Below are 12,500 nucleotides of genomic sequence, written 5' to 3'. Positions count from 1 at the left end.
AGTACTATGGAAAAAGACTAATGTGAATCCTTTGTAGATCGTGGGCTGTGAGAATGAATTCCTGTAATGTAATAAGGCTTTAAGTTGAATGTATGCGGGCAATTATTTTAAAGAGAGACTTCGAAATTACCTGTCGATCTGCGGTGAAAAATTGCGTCGATTACCAATAGGCGGAAATACAAATTAAATGGTTCAGACGAAGTAGAAACTTAGGTCTTTTTGTGCTAGAAGTCAAATGTTCTTCGAAGAAGTGCTTACTCGCAAACAGTTAGTTAACTAGAGCATTAGCCGAGAAAATTTCTTAATGACCTTTTTGTTGGTCTTACTTGACCATGAACATTAATCACATATATTTCTAAGAAGTAGTACTTTGATGTGTCACTTTCCTTTTCTTCCTCCTTACATTCATGTTAACGATAATTATTCAATATTATGTCATCATCATTTAACACATACATGTTTAAATCTTAACATTTTAACACGTATATGACTGCCATTTATCATATGTAATTGGCTTCTTTCGTCATTCATCCATTCATTAACTTTTTACCATAGCATAGAATAATGGAAATAATCTAATAGGCTTCCGCGAGTTGAATACAGATTTCGTTTTAATGAGCATTTTTACTGGGTTCCACTTCAGTTTGCGATGAACGTTCTGGATAGAAATGCAATGCTCATGGACATTTAGTTAGAAAAGTAGACGAGTTTTTGCCGGTTGCAAATTGAGTCATCCAGATGCCCCATGTAGATGGTATTTTGATTGCTGTATTAATTTAAAAGTCATATTTATGTCATTTATATGGTACGTACATGCTTCTGCGGAATTACTGAAATTTAATCTCTCATAAAAGAACTCACAAAAAGATTAGAACATTTTTAAATAAATGCCAAAACGTTCTAATTCAGAAAATTTAAATTGACATATGTTTTTATTATTTTTTTTCTATTAATTTCAGCGTAGGAACATATCGCTGTGGGGATAATGTTTAGCTGTGACAGGAAAGCTATTTACGGACGTGTATTAGTTGAGGTAATGGGATTGATCATTTTTAGATTTGTATGCATATAAAATTTGATAAAGGACTGGAGATAACTCCGGTATCAAAACGTTAGTCCCAGTTTTTCGTTTCGCTATGAAGGTAATGGGAAAGCAAATACAGAGAGGACGTTCACTGTTTTGTAATAAGGTATCCTGTAATAAATAAAATATTATGTATTTTAATTTTTCTTCGGTAAATCTGGATAAAATCTCTCTCGCGACTGGTTAATGTCAATAGAAGGTCAGGAAGCATTTTGTTATTCAGTACTTTTGGATTGTAGGTTCGAGAGGGATGACGCAAATTCCTGAGATGTATGCTAGTATTGCTCCAGTCCTGTTTGTTTGTTTGCTTTTTTTTTTTTTTTTTTTTTTGCCATTCCCCTAGGTTAGGTTAGGTTAGGTTAGGTTAGGTTAGGGGAGGGTATTTTAAATTGGAACAATGATGGTAATTTGGGTGTGGGAAACTTAATGAGATTAGTTAAAGAAAATTCTATGGTTAGGTTTTAAGATATGGCGTCCTACTTTTTTCTTGGGAAAATACGACCGGGATATACTTCTGTTTAATTGTTGGGACTTTGTTTTAAGCTTAGTATAAAAGTGGGGAAGAGGAGGAGGAGGAGGAGGAGGAGGAGGAGGAAATAAGTGGTTGTGGTGGCGAAACCGTTACATGTCAATGACGGTATCTTTGATTAGAAGAGCATTTTTTACCGAGTGTCTGGGGATGATTTGTCTGGTTTGCCTAGCTTCAGGACGATATACTGAGTTCGTTACGTTATTATATCCTTCGGTAAGATCAAGCGACACGAGTGTACACTGTAAGAAACACTAATTAGATAAACTGGGTTTTGTGTATGTGAGCCGGATTACTTGCAAAAACATCTTTTTAGTGAAGATCGTAAAAGCCAGTGATGTAGTGAGAAGATACAGTTAGTAATCTTACGCTAGCTCTCTTCTCTAGAGGCTTCGTTACAGTTAACATTTTCTCCATCTCATATTTGTTGGTGCCTTTTCTAAGTGATTGTGTTTATCCTGATAAAGAGATGGCAATTGAAGAAATCTGAGACAAGTGTAACAGACTCCATAGTCCGTAGCCTTTGTTAGATCAATTTTCAATTGTCTTTTCAGCAAGTAGGCTTTTTCTCCATATTTTTGTTTTGCTTCTCATTCTGAGAGCAATTTCGAAATAATGCCTGTTTTATGTTCAGGTTTTATCGAGTAAATTAATTTCCAAGAATACTAGTAAGACCTTCATGATATTTTGAACTCTCATCTGGTTTTACGTGGAATCGTAAACATTTTACAATAACGCTTTAAGTGTTTCGTGATGGCACTGCTTTGTTTTCAGAAAAATAATTTAAAGAAATTATTTAAAAAAACAAAAACATTATTGTAACTTTTAGTATGTGCTGCTTGAATGTAATATTTCTTGTCTGTGATAATTTTCCTGAAAACATTTTCTTACAGGAAACAGAGAGAGAGAGAGAGAGAGAGAGAGAGAGAGAGAGAGAGAGAGAGAGAGAGAGAGAGAGAATATTATTTTTATGTTTGTGTATTTCTTGTAGTAAGAATATTTAGTGCATAACAGTAAAAGATAGTTCAAGTGCGTTAATTTCCCTAAGTTTATTCAGAGGAGAATATGAATATTGTGTTTGTTGACAGTTGAGTTTAGGAATGAAATTCAGTGAACTAGCTCGTTGCTTTATATTCGCGGGGGATTTTTTTAGAATATCGAAATACTCAAATATGAGATGGAGAAAATGTTAACTGTAACGAAGCCTCTAAAGAAGAGAGCTAGCGTAAGATTACTAACTGTATCTTCTCACTACATCACTGGCTTTTACGATCTTCACTAAAAAGTAAGTCACAAGACTGTTATCATAATCTAATATTGGGTGTGTAGCTATAGCACCTTCCTCTAAGATAATGCGATTCTCCATTAATTTTAAGTTATAGACAATGCTAATATAATAGTTACTGCGAAGCTTATCTTTATTCTGTGAGGACCCAACTGAGATGTTCCGGATGCGAATACCCAAATTCATTGTACTGAATTATACTCACTTGCATTGTTAATGGAATAATTGACCAAGCCTCGGATTTAATTGACAGGAGAGATATACTATACTTGAAGAGCTTAGTTGATTTCCGTAGAGTAAATCGGTAAATGGAATGCTAAAAGATGCGGGGATACTTAGTTCTCTTGGCTAAAGTTTTGATCCCTTAGAATTGAAATATTCGCTCTTTCGGTTTCCTTGAGAGTTTGGTCACCCTGTAAATATTTGTATAGAGTAGTTCTTAATTTAATGTATAATCTGCTTTATCTTTTATTGTTGTTATTTTTTTTCTTCATTTGTATCATTATCGTTCGAAAATTAGAGCCCTTTTGGTCACGCACGATTTAACATTTGTCAGTCATTCCGTAATTTATTTGTCCTACGATTATTCTCACGATAATTAACTCCATTTCATCTGGATATGTTAATTAAGGTATTGCCAACAGCACATCTTTAATTTGTTGGAAATAGCGTGCAACACCACCGGTAATAGCTCTAGCGAAGAGAGCTAATCTGTCTTTTGATCACTGGCGCTAATTAATGCGACTGCTCTCTTTAGCATTAATTAGGTGGAGCTGCTCTGAGGGGCTCCTTGCAGCAGTTTTATAAACCGGGCTTCCGAGCACCTTGAATAGAATTAGGTTTCGAACACTTCTAGATTTAAATTTACTTTTATAATTCACTATCTGTTATTGGTTTTGCATGCAAATGTAACTACGCGTGTTAAATATACGTTATCTCTACGTCCATCCTTTGAGAAGACCGTGAAAATGGACAGAGCATTCAGCGATTCTTGTGACGGTTATTTGTTTTTAAAATTGCATTTTATAACCAGAAATAAAGTTCAAGGGATCTACAACTTCCTTAAAAGCATTTTCGTGTGCAATGTTCTTTGTGATCTCATCATCAACACTTGAAGAGATAAATAACGGTAGTTGTTTTTGGAGTCTGGAATCTAGTAGCATTGAAGACGTGATGTGATCAGCAGGTTTAATACTCTTGCATGTGTAAAATCTCAACGAAATAATATCGGAAGTGGATAAGCATAATTTAAAGCTGCACTTTGTGTCAGGATACAAAACTTTGTATTTTTGCACATCTCTTTTTAGCAAGTTAGTTTGACGAAATTTGATAAGGAAAACCATGATATATAACATACCTACAAGTTGTGCATTTGTTTCAGCCTCAAAAAAATGAAACAGGTCGTCACAAAAACCGAAATTTACGAAGCAAAACAGTGATTTCAGTTACAAAACAGACCACGCTTTTTAATATTTTACTTGTTCACTATCGTTGCATTTCAATATTTTATCAAGAAACTAAGAGTTGCAAGGGCGTTTGTCATTTTCTGTTTTCATGTAGGTAAGAATGAATCAAAAGTAGCAGACCCTGAGCATTTGGAAGGATTTTTGCAGAGGTATACGTAGAAGACTAACAAGGATAAACTTTGAGGAAGGCTTTCAGTTTAGTAATAATTATATTGAAATAGCAGTCAAGTATTACAGATGTAGAACATACATACGCATCGGGTTAACCAATATACCACACAAAATCTATCCAAAATAGCCACTTCCTTAGATGACAGATATTTACTCGTGTAGAAAGAAGGTTTACGAAAATAATAATATCCTATCCTTACTACATAAGTTAAAAATACCAAATGTCCATGTCATGTGATTTGCAGCCACATACCAATTTTGATATCACAGAAAACCAGAGTGCATAACATAGCATACCTTTGTTTACGCATATGCCCTTTTTCTATCAACGGTTGTCCCCCAAGTGTGAACTTTTCCTTTTGTAATTTTTTTTCTGGCCATTAGGTAAGAAATGAGATAACCAGTGGATACAATGCCTTTCTCCATTATGGTTGCAGCCCACCACCACACTGGACCAACCGCCAGACACCTGATTTACTGATGAGGTCAACGGAGTCACAATGAGATATAACTGAACGTGCCGGGGTGCGAAGAATCAGATGTTCAGTACGGTACCAGGTTGTCACGAAACCTAAGGATTCATTTAATCTCATCCATATTAATATATCGATGGAAGTTAGGTATATTTTACTGAAACTGAAAAAGAACTATCCTCACTGTGGTAACGTGATTGGGCTTTTTCGACTGATATATATGAAATTACTTATGTTACCAGTTGAGCTGGAATCCTGTCGTGGAGGAGAGATATTCTTCATTTCGGATGGAGAGTTTGTATTGGAAAACTTATCTTATGTAAATAAATAAGTTAAGAGTTCATTACAATTGGACCGTTGTAGATAAATACATTGAAAGGTGCAAGGATGTTCTTCCCCAGTCTCTTCCCCTATCCATGTTGCAGGTAAAATAAAAAGTAAGGTAAGTGAACGTGGAACGGAACCAGGAAAATTCAACCGGCGTCTATGAAACCAAGTGAATTTGGACTATAAAATCCATACGATAGCATTGCAAGCTCGTGTTCGCGTACCATCCTACTGCCCAAGTTCTTGAAATGAGTTGTATGGTTAATGATAATTGAGTAATTTACATAAAAGGGATATTTTTCTTGTAAATACAAAAGAGGTAAGGAAACCACATTATAGCCTCAGTTCAGGTACTGCAATATTAAATTCGCTTTTTAACGAAGAGGATGCACTGCTTAGTAAACGAAATGTATTCCAGTAAGATGTAATTGGTCGCGCCCTCTTTCCGGAACCACCTTCGTTCTTATAGTGTATAAATAAATACCTGAAGCAGGGTTTGACACTTAAAACATATGAGAAAAAATTTGACATTGTTCACATATGTCCATGTAGACTTTACTTTAATAGTTTGTTGATTATTCTGTGGCCATTATTTTAACGCAGTATTATTTTGTTCATTTGATGGCAATGAATGTAAAACATTTGATACGTATGTACACTGATATTTGGGTACTATTCTTTTCTAATTGAATAATGGGCTGCATTCAGTCCCCGACGGATGATGAAATCGAGAGAGCGTGAAGGCTGGTGGGGGAGGGGAGGGAGGGTCCTCGCATCTCTCCTAATTAACTTTCACGTGGTCCTTCAGATGTCAGAAGGAATTTTAAATGCGTCTGCATATTCCTTGTGTCAGGAAACTCCTCCATCTCTCTCCCGTGGAAGAAACCTGAGGAAATATATATATGTTTGTTTCTGACGGTGATTATTTAGTTGTACTGACTGAATCGGCTTTTGCGACGAAGTCTTCCCTGGAAGTAGTTTTTGAATTCTAACATATAAGAACCTACAGAGATGGTAGTTGGACAGTTGATAGTGTTTCTGCGTAATAATATATATTTTCTTGGTCAATGTTCATCTCAAAAATAGACAGGTGAACATTGCCACTCAAAACATACTTTAATTAGTTTTTCTTTTTCTCAGCGATACCTGGAGTTGTGTCTCGCTCTTTCTGCAGCTATTGCCCCTGGCATTTATTTATCTATTATTCAATTTTTATGTATCTATTATTCAATTTTTTTATTCAATTTGTTTATCTATTATTCAATTTTTTTGGAGAATACCATAAATGTACTATATTTACAATACTGATATAATTTTGCAATGGATCGTTCTGGGAAATTTGGCGGAAAATTCAGGTAAAAATTTATTGCCTCCAGTTATAGATTTTATTGTATAATAATTAAGTCTTCATCCTCTGGGAGCATATTTAATACCATTCTTCACTCTGGGGTCATAATAAACTGAAAATGAAACGTCGAAAAATGTTTAATTTAATTTAATTTTTTTTCAATAAGCAGACCTGCGGTAATTTTTAAAAAATGTGGAATAATTTGATTTCCTCCAGTTTCCGCTTATTTCTTTCAATCACTAATTTTCATCCTCAGAGTGGTTGAATATCCCAAATTTTCGAATTTGGGTCATAAAGACCTGAAATTAAAGAGTAAGGAATAGCAATTATTCCTATAAGCGAATCTGCGGAAGTTATTGACTGAAAATTCTGGTATAATTTGATTGCTTCCAGTTGACTTTTATCTCGCTCTCTGAATAAATCTCCATCCTCAGAGTACATAATTAACACCAATCATCATTTTTGGGTCACGGAACTGAAATTGGAGCGTTCATGAATTTGACATTTTCCGTCCGCGATCATTGAAAACATTCCTTTGCTGTCTTTTCCACTTCAGATCGATGACACCGAGCACCAAGGGCGTCACTAATACAAACGGTCGGGTTGTGAAATATTCATGCGGTGGAACAGATATCTCTCTCTCTCTCTCTCTCTCTCTCTCTCTCGTCTCTCTCTCTCTCTCTCTCTCTCTCTCGATGATGATAATGATGATGATGATGAAATGCCATTTACGTTTTACATGGAATTTTCCGCCGTCGGTGTCGAGGCTTTTTGCAGCTCTTGCCTCCTTTTATTTTTATGCGCTTTGATCCCAGTGTCACATTGCCAGTTCAGGTATGCCGATGCGAAAGTGATCATGCTTTAATGCTTCTCATATGCTTTTCTATTCTCTCTCTCCCTCTCTCTCTCTCTCTCTCTTTGGTTGTTTGGAAAGATTTCGTTTATAGTTTAAAAAAGGAAAAAAATTAATAATTGCTTTTTATCATATACACGTAAAAATACTCCGACTCTTGTTCAGAAAAATTTGTTCAAAGTTTTTTTTTATAGCTACTCAGGGTTATGTACTTATTAGTTAAGGCTCTGGGATATAATGAGGTGTAAAAGTAATGGAAAAGGACTTTTTTATTTTTATTGAAATATCGGTATGCTTATCGACATTTCGGTTCGTGTGTGTTTGAGCGTCAAAAGTGGTCGGTTAGGTTAGACAACTTTTTCCTGGCAGAATTTTCAGTATCCCAGTTTTGCATTTTCCTGGTCTTCTGACCATTTTAAAAGGTTTCATCTCTTTTTTTTATATAATAACTGTCTCTTATTCCAGTTTGCACATTGTAATTATACGTCATACCAGGTTATTCTATTGGTTTTCATTGTTTACTGTCATTTTCGTAGCATTTCCATAGTTCGCTTTTAAAATTATACATCTAAATCAGTTGTTTATTGCTCACCGACAGTCGATAGTTCTAGTCATTAATGGTATTAAAGCGTACATAAGTCATTTTCGTAGAGTTTTGACTCTCTCTCTCTCTCTCTCTCTCTCTCTCTCTCTCTCTCTCTCTCTCTCTCTCTCTCTCTCTCTCTCTCTCTCTCTCTCTCTCTCTTCGGTAGTAATATAGACGTCTTTGTGAACCTTGTTAATTCAATTATTGGAATAATATACACTGACATTTTCTGGAGATCGATTTTATGCCGTAGTGTAAAGGCCTTAAATTTCCTCTTCTCTGTTTTATCTTGATGTGAGGAATGTTAACGTATTTTCTTATGCTTTCGTAAGGTTTTAAGTTTTTAAATTTTGTTTCATTTATATTTTCAATGTTTTGCTTTTTTTTATTTGGGTTTCCTATGATGAAACGCTTCGACGATTTACATATTCTAGGTGAAGATTTTAATTTTTTTTCACTTTCATTGTTTATTTGTTAGTTATTCCGTGTCTTTAAATGCTTTGTAGAATGATACGAAACTGACAATACATTTTTGCTACGGGAAGAGACTTTGCGATGTTATTACTTTTCAGGTAATTTTTATTTTATTTAACTTTAAAGTTAACCATAATTGTACGTCTGGCAACGCAACAACACAATCCACAACGGCCGGCCGAAAGTGTCATGGGCCGCGGCCCATAGAGCCTTATTATATGGAGAGGCCAACAAAAGATTATACGCTACGCAGAAACTGGCCTCTTTGTTGCTGGGGTTTCGATTTCCTTATATACTTAAGAGTTTGAATTGGTCCTTTAGTTGCCTTATTTCAGTGAAGACTTTTTTTTTTTTTCTAATGTCCTCTTTCTGGAGGAAATAACTTGTTTACGTTTTAACACTATATTATAGTCTACTCGGAAGCCCCGCATGTATTCACGGTGGTAGATCTAGTGTACCTATCCGTGGCGGCCCAGAGTATGGTAGTTGCGGTTTTTCTATGCAGTTTTACCTCCTGAACAAGAATTTTAAGTAATATTTATTCGGACGACTGTAATTAACCCCCAGGGGCCAGTACTAAAGGTAATATTTCAGAAGCACTCCGCACTGAATATCAAAATAAATAATCACCTACATGGAAAGAGCATGTGGTAAAAGCAATATAAAAAGTATAGTCATTATATGAGAGATTGAACGTGGTGGAATGAAATGAGCTTGATAAGTTTTTACCTCGAATTTTTCCTAAGTCGGGAGAGGTGTTTCCTCTACGGTAATGTTTACTTTTAATGAGCCCTCTGTGATGGTAATTGCTTCTTAGCAAAGAAAGATAAAGGAAAGGAGAACGGATTTTCGAGAAGTTCGGCAGCAAGGAGGTTTTCGCGCCACTGTTGGAGGCGCCTATGTTCGTGGTTGTTCCAGAATCGTCGTTACGTGAGAAACGCCGCGATTTCTGATGCAATGCCTCGTCTAGATTCATCTAAGAAGTTCTAGAAATCCCTGGAGTCGGTGACGTTCGCCGTAGGCTCCGCCCCCTGAGTGCTGTATAAATACGACGAACGAACTTTGGAGAGCAGTGATCGTAGAAGAGAGAGAGAGATCGTAAAAGAGAGATCACCAGTTTAGTCACAGAGAGCCACAGATCAGTTTATTAGTGAGAGATCAGCAGCAGCAGAGATCTTCCGTGAGATACGAGAAAAAAGGAAAGGAACGACGAAGTATCAATCAGAAGAAGAGTTTGTTCGAGAGTTGGTTGGCTAGCTTGGTCTAGTCGTCTTCAGGTGTGGTCTACCGTGTTATCTCGACGTCGGGCAGACTTCGGAGAAGAAAAGGTCCTGTTACAGGGTTGAGGAATTCCTGCCTTACAAGAAGATAGTTTCTGCAATACGGAGCCAAGAGGGTGTCCGCAATCTCCGATCTACATTTATGAAGCAAGCGCGTCGAATTGCCAAATCGATTAGCAAGTATTTTAATTGCCTCGCTGTTCCCCCAGTTCATGCAGTGTAAGATTCTATCGTTTTATGTAAATAGGAGATACCATTCTGCATTTACCTTTGTTAGTAAGCTTGTAAATAAACCTTTGTTGTGTTAGTGTTTCTTTCTGTATTCATATCCCCAGTTTCACTGTTTGTGTTGATAATTTTTTTTTTCTTTTTATTATTTCATATCGAACCTGAAGCGGACCTCCCTCAGAGGCCGTAACATTGTCTCTGAGATCTGTGGGTCCGTAACACCCTCTAACTTACTTTCTCACGCAAACAAAAGCAGTTTCAGTTACTCCTTATTGGCTGAGAGGTGTGACATCGTTATGACGTCATGGGTTTCATAACCAATTACGAACGACTTTAGTCGAAAACTAAGTTTCACTAGCATTTCAGCGGAGTAATAAAGTTACCTGTCCAGTGTCCACTGGTATCCTTGTTTGACTGAATACTCGAATAATGAAGCAAAAAACGGCATTTTGTCTTCCTGTACCTATGGCAGAGGCAGTGGCTGGCCCTTCTGGCATTAATTTTGACAGACCTTCGATTTCCTACCGATTGTTTGCAGTGCAATGTGGGTTACGGTGAAGTGAATTTTATCATTATTTGTCTAGTGGTGGTAAAAAAGTTGTGATTGAATATGCTCAAAGATACTATTTGTCGGATCGACTACAACAGGAACGCCTTTAGGTGTGATCCGCCACAGTAAGTAGCCTTACTGTAACCCCTGTGGCTAGCGCGCGCAGCGCAACATTACCTCTTGCCGTACATGCCGTGCTTGCCAAGAATCTTTAAATATGCGGATAAGGCGCGAAGCGCCGTTCCGCTACAGCCTTACTGACAGCACACACAAATCGATCGTCGCTGATATGTAGTCGCTCCCTACTTTGTCTGTTGTTGTTTTGGTAGCACCGCCATATTGGTTTTGGTGTTCTTCCGCCGATTTCGGTCGGCGGTCGAGTCGCCGTGTTTAGTACTGGCCCTTGGGAGTTAATTACAGTCATCCAGATAAATATTACTTTAAATTCTTGTTCAGTGGGTAAAATAACAGGAAAACGTTAATTGCCATAGTCTAGGCCACTGCGGATTGCTTCTGTAGAAAATACCGTGAGGCAGTTAAGATGTTTAACAGGCATCAGAAGAATCAAAGGGTGAATGGTAATCATGATCCTGTAATTCTCAACGCTTACTGATATTAAACTATAATAAATTCTATCTTATGGGCGTCTAACAAAGGAACATAAACCCAGTTTCTCTCGTCGTTCTCCAAAGTTAAAGTCAGATCTTTAATAGGCAAAAGATGTGGCGACAGAACACCCTTTGTGGCTAGCGTGATAGCTTCCACATAGTCTTTTGATTTTTCAGTAAAATGGGAAATTTTGGTACTGATATGGTCTACCTTAAAACTGTAATACGCTAATGTTGCCAGCAAATGTTGCACTTCCATCATCTGATTGATATTACTAGTGTGTTCGTTCACCAAAGTCATAAGTTGATTAATTGATGATAATTGTTTACGAAGTTCGGAAAAAACTAATTCGTTTTCATGTTGCAGAAACTCAATTCTCTTATTCTGATCATTAATTTTAAGATGATTTGAAATTCCTAAGCCTAAACTTGCAACAGACCCGAAGACGTTCAAGGCAGCAAATATAAACGGGTTACGTCTTTCTAGGCTACTGTGGCGCACGTCCACTCAGCAGATCACGAGCCAGACATTCTGCTTCAGCAGTTTTGTTTTGCAAGTCAAATGATAAACATTTCTGCAACGCTTTAGAGTTGTGCTAGCGAAATCTCTGGGTAAAGGGGAAATGGCGTTGATGTAACTGGGTGCAATGATTCGGCAAAGAAACCATATCAAGTCGCTTTTAGGTTAATGACGTCATCTTCTGGCAGGAAAATCGCTTGCAAATCAACTTCTATAACTATATTGCTTGCTGTAATGAAAACGTCCTCTATTCTTTCGATTATTGAGCCATGTGTAAAATGTATATCTTTTGTTTTAGCACTCTTCCCACACGACAAGAATGTCTGAACGAACAATACCGCCCCTAACAATATAAGCTTCAAGTTGGAAACCTGTAATGAGTGAAATATATGTAATTACTCATGTTTTAAAAATTATTCATCTTTTACAAACAGAAAAATGTTTTCATACAAATATAATATACATACTTATCATACCAGTTTCATAGATACATTCATTATTAGTTATGTTTCATATAATACATAAATCTCTCTCTCTCTCTGCCATACTGCCTTTCTTAACTGCGAATATGAGTCAACGGTATTATCCTCACATCAGTGGGTGGGACATGTTTTGAACTTTAAATCTGTTGGCCGTTATATTTCTAAAATGCTAAACGGGCCTTCAAACTTGGGTGTTAGTTTGTAGTTAAGTCCCTTATGGTACATATACTTGTATG

Source organism: Macrobrachium nipponense, chromosome 8 (assembly GCF_015104395.2).
Source record: "Macrobrachium nipponense isolate FS-2020 chromosome 8, ASM1510439v2, whole genome shotgun sequence".
NCBI lineage: Eukaryota > Metazoa > Arthropoda > Malacostraca > Decapoda > Palaemonidae > Macrobrachium > Macrobrachium nipponense.
Note: the sequence above shows the minus strand (reverse complement) of the source record.